This window comes from Lepus europaeus, chromosome 6, assembly GCF_033115175.1.
Source record: "Lepus europaeus isolate LE1 chromosome 6, mLepTim1.pri, whole genome shotgun sequence".
NCBI lineage: Eukaryota > Metazoa > Chordata > Mammalia > Lagomorpha > Leporidae > Lepus > Lepus europaeus.
In genome coordinates this window covers 24,838,790-24,844,789 of record NC_084832.1, presented here as the reverse complement: position 1 = coordinate 24,844,789, position 6,000 = coordinate 24,838,790, and positions in this window count along the sequence as shown.

Genomic DNA, 6,000 nt, shown 5'->3' with positions numbered 1-6,000 from the left:
CTACTGAATACACACTGAAATGAAAGCAGTATGTTAAAAAGACATCTGGTCTCCCATGCTTACTAAGTACTTTGCACAAAAGCCAAGAAATAAAAATAACCCAAGTGACCCTCAACTGATGAATGGATAAAACATATGTGTTACACATACACCATGGAATACCATTCAGACATGAAATAATGAAACCCTGTAATTTTTGAACTATAGATAGAACCAGATAATATATTAAGTGAAATAAACTCGATACAGAAAGATAAATATCCTAGGTGGAATCTAAAAAATTGATTTCATAGAAGTTAAGAGTAGAATCATGGTTATCAGAGGCTGCATAAAAAGTGTTGGGGAAAGATTGATAAATGGATATTAACTTATACTTACATAAGATAAATAAGATCCAGTGTTTCATTGCACAGTAGAGTGATGAAAAAAATTACATACTGTAAATCTAATAATGCAAAATCAAAGGATTTTGATTGATTTACCACAAAGAAATTATAAGCATTTGATGAGATATATACATGTACCCTGAATTAAACATTAAACAATTCATAAATGTATAAAAACATCATATTACATGTTAATTTAAAAGAATTTTTATTGGTGAAATATTGAATTTGAAAGAACTAATAAGATTTTTATTCAACAAAGAGGATTCAGGAAGATATATATTATACTTTATAAATTCTGTCATTTTTGGCAATATGCACACTTCTTTTTTTTTAAAACTTTTATTTAGTAAATATAAATTTCCAAAGTACAGTTTATGGATTACAATGGCTTTTCCCCCCCATAACTTCCCTCCCACCCGCACCCCTCCCATCTCCCGCTCCCTCTCCCATTCTATTAACATCAAGATTCATTTTCAATTATCTTTATATACAGAAGATCGATTTAGTATATATTAAGTAAAGATTTCATCAGTTTGCACCCACACAGAACATAAAGTGTAAAATACTGTTTGAGTACTAGTTATAGCATTAATTCACACTGAACAACACATTAAGGACAGAGATCCTTAAATTTTACATAATGAATCAGAAATTGCATTTTTAAAAGATTGCATGCAATTTCTGATTCATTATGTAAAATTCAATAAATTTACAATTTAACACCACCATAAGATATTATATATTGCCCAAAAATTAGCAGTGTTTTTCTCTATAACAAAGTGTTTTTTTTTAATAAAAGGAAGGAATTATAAACAGTCATTTTTCCTAGTTAAAATTTTTATAATTTTGGGACCTGGTAATAAGATTGTAGTATTTATGTGAATTATATAACATTGATTTCATAATGTAATTAATAATGTCTCTGTATAACAGATATCTTCTACACAAAATTTATGTCAATGGATGAGCATTTGACACAGGGGCCAAGATACCACCATCCCATATCAGAGCCCTGTGTTTAAGTCTTGAATCTACATATTCATGTTCTGTTGCTGCAGGGACAAATCACCACAAACTTTGTAGTTTATTTTAGAGTAACTAATACAACTGGATCCTATCATAGATCCTATTTTAGGTTTCGTGGGAAATATCTACACTGTTCTTCATAATGGATATGCTACTAGCATTCCCACTAACGTTCCACTTTTTTCAACAACCTCACAATTTCCTGTCTTTTTCATAATAACCATTCTAACTGGACTGAGATGACACATCATTGTGATTTTGGCTTTGTTTTTATTTGATGAAAAATTATATTGAGCATGTTGTTGTTGAGCTTTTTGCAAACCATACACACACACACACACACACACTAGGTATTACCTTGACTTTTGAATCATTTAATGATTATTTTTCATGTTTGTTCAACTTTATCCCTTCGTTGCTGGCTCACATAATGAATGAATAAATGTAAAGTGTAATAAGATGGCAGAGAGAAAGAATAAAATAGAAGGAATGAGAGAAAAATTTTTTGTGAGGCAAGCTCAGATGTATAATGTTATGGTGTTAGTCACAATCTACAGAGAATGTTTGGATATGTGAAAAATATCAAATAGGTATTAACACAAATATGTCAGATTGAGCTAATAAAATGTCACACAAGCACATTTATTGGAGTATATGGGACAGGACAGGCAGTCATATACAGTGATTCCTTATCTCAGTAATGGTACAATACTAGCTGATGGTAGGTTCAAAGGGTTAGAGTAGGGGAAAGAAAGAAATTAAATTCTATTGGAAGTCACGATGTAAGGAGAGGGGGAAACAGTGTATACATAATATACTTTTCTAAAAATGTGAGTCATTGAATTCACATTATTGAAGATGTGTGAAGAAAGAGGAGTAAGGATTGACAGAATTTAATTTATAACTGGGGACAGCTCATATGGCTTATGTAATAAATTCATCATTTATATGTGTTTTCTATTTTACACAAGCTGAGCTAATATATAAGTTTAGCATCAGCAGTTTTAAAATAAAAAAACATATTCCCTACATTTTAAAATGCTTCCATCAGAGTTCACAAACTGCCATTCCTAACAGTGTTACTTCCTCCATTTCATATTTTAGAAAATTTACATAATATATATAACAGATAAAAATCTATGTTTTAAACCCTCTGAATACTCATTCAAAGCTAATGTTAAAAATGATACATAGTTGGATTATGGCTATTTGCCATAACGCCTTATAAAACATCGGTGCTTCAAAATCTATGATACTAGTAGGCTCACTGGTAGGATATTAAACTTAAAAGAATATCTACAGTTTTGTACTGTACACTCTGGCCTCAGAATCAGCCCTCAAGGCATTCGGATCTGGCGGAAGAGCCCATGAGAGTATAGCAGGCATGGAAAGCCAAGATATCATGGAAAAAAAAAAAAGACCTAAATGAATGATCTCTGTGAGTGAGATCCCAGTGGAAAGAACGGGGCCATCAAAGAAGGAGGTACCCTTCTCCGAAGGGAGGAGAGAACTTCCACTTTGACTATGACCCTATCGGAATAAGATCAAAGTCAGCGAACTCTAAAGGCTTCCATAGCCCTGGCAACTCATGACTAGAGCCTAGGGAGATTACTGACGCCATGAACAGGAGTGTCAAATTGTTAAATCAGCAACAGGAGTCACTGTGTACTTACACCCCATGTGGGATCTGTCCCTAATGTGTTGGTTAAAGCGAAGTGATGCTATAACTAGTACTGAAACAGTATTTTTATACTTTGCGTTTCTGTGTGGGCACAAACTGATGAGGTCTTTACTAATTATATACTGAATTGATCTTCTGTATATAAAGAGAATTGGAAATGAAAAAAAACAACCTGGTGTTAAAATGGAAATGGCATAGAAAATTAATTAATTTGAAAAAAAATTATGTAGGATCTCTGTCTTTAATGTGCTGTACATTGCTATTTAATGCTATAATTAGTAATCCAATGGTAGTTTTTTCACTTGATGTTGCTATATGGGCAAAATGTTGAAATCTTTACCTAATATATACTAAACTGATCTTCTGTATACAAAGAGAATTGAAAATGAATCTTTACATGAATGGAAGGGGAAAGGGAGCAGGGAAAGGGGAGGGTTGCGGGCGGGAGGGAAGTTATGGGAGGGGGGAAGCCATTGTAACCCATAAGCTATACTTTGGAAATTTATATTCATTAAATAAAAGTTTAAAAAAAAGAATATCTAGCACAGGGAGAGTGTTTTCCAAATGGGAAATGCTATTAAACGAGTAAGACACATGGGCATTATACTAATAATGTCATTTCTCTTCAGTTTGAAACCTACTATGCATTGCTCACATTCGCCTATGTTTGAGTTTCACAATTCCATCTGTCTGGTTATCCCTTTGAGATAGTTGAACTGAATAGCTAGTGGCTTTTCTCAGTGGGTATTTTCAAAAAAAGGAGACTAATAACTCAGTTCCTGAATTAATTCATGAAGGCAGAATTTGGATTTATATTCTTCATGAAGGATGTCACTATGCTGAGATTTCTATAAAGCTAAGCTAAATTTAACAATGATTTTTCTTCTATAGTAGTACAAATGCCCAAATAAATGCCATTATGATATAAACATCATGTCAAATACCTGTCACAATCACTGGCATAACATCTTCAAACTTGTTTCATGTTTCAATATTGGGAAAAAATTAGATATCAGATTCACTTCCCTTTTAGAATAATATGAGAATAGCAAACAATTCATTTCTGTTACTCTCCTCTGAAGAAATTACAACCCTATAGGGAAAACATTAATATAGCCAGAATATTCTAATTAAAGCAAAAGGTATCCATAAAAACAAAGAATGAAGGAAATAAATTACGCTTTTTATACCTCTCCAATAATGCTAGGGTATATAATTACACAAATAAATTTGAGGATCATTATTAGAATTAAGATGGGGAAATAGACTTTTGACTCCTATAAAACAACACTAGTAATTTGGAGTAAAGAATGAAAGAATATATTTATAAACATTTCAGTTTTTCCTGAGTTTTAGAAAATAATATGATGAATGCTACTTTGCAATAGGATAAACAAGGCAGAAAACTTAATATATATCTAAAATTTGTCAGCAAATGTAATAATATACCATTTACAAATAACTAGCATGCATTTGACATTCAATGTTTCTATGAAAACACAAAACAGAGTGTTTCTATGAAATACAAAACACCCTCATTTTAGTAATTAAACTTTTATTTTACTTGAAATATACACACTATAAACTATTATACCCTGATATGCAAATATTCATATAATAATCCAAATTTGGGGTATTTGGATGTTGCAGTATGGAAAGAGGAACTAAGATCTCTCTTCCCCTTTTGTGGTAGTAAATGAAATTCTTTGGATGTATAAGTTTTGAGAATTCATGTACTAATAAATCCTTTCAATTCCTGCTCTTTGTTTTTGCTTTTTTTTTTAACACTACTGATTGACATACTTTTAGTTAATTTGAGTGATTGTCCTTATTCATAATCATTTTGTTCTACTTTGGCCAAAGGGATACATTTATAAGGCGAAGAGCTGAATATGAGATACTGTCTGTTACTCTGCATAATAGTCTTTTTTATTTGATGTGCTGTGTAAGGATCACACCCTGAAACTTGACCTTATCAACGTCATAATGCAGATAATAGATCTAGTTAGTACCAATGTAATTCATTCATATTCTATTGTGGAACACGTTCAAGTCTCAACTCACATTTGATTAAATTTCCATTAATCATTATTAAAGATTCCTCTGTGCAAATGAAATGGCATTTAGTTCATTTAACATATAATTGAGTTCTAATTGGGCAGCAACTGTTTTACAGAATTGTTGAATATTTTTAAATAGAAAATAACACAGGTACCAGTTTTACAAGTAAAGTTTCATGTATCTCTCTATTTGCCCATTAATTTCCATTTCTATATACTAGACTAATAATTATTTGTTCATCTTGGTTAATATTATTCCCATAACAGACCTCACTTTCTTCAGTTATATAGTATTGTGCTTTAAATTACACATTTTTTTCCAGATCTGTAGGGATGATAAATGTACTTCTTTTAAAAAGAAAGAAGGTATTGGTTCTCCTATTAAAGAACAGAAGACAGGTATTATCTCTAATTTGTGAACTGTGCCTTTAGACATAAAATCTTAATTGTTTAACCTGATCAAAAGTGCAAATAAAATGTTTTCAAGTTTTTTCTTGTCTACTCCTAACTTGAAAATGGAAGTCCCAATACAAATCATCGTGTATGTGTGTTTGTGCACATTCATACTCCGGATTTAAAACTAACTTTCAATTTTTTACATTACCATATAATCCTCATTAATCAATGATCCCATATTTATAAATTTGCCTGCTTGATAATATTTATTCGTAACCTGAAGAACAAACTAGTAGTACTTTTGTAGTCATTCAGGAAGAGGAGCTACATGAGCCTTTGGCACTTTCCGTTTGCAGGCTTCTCTAGTACTTTTAAACATGTTACTTTAAGTTCCAGTGGGCATTTATTTTAAATATACTTCTTCACCTCTTAAAATCATTCACAATGA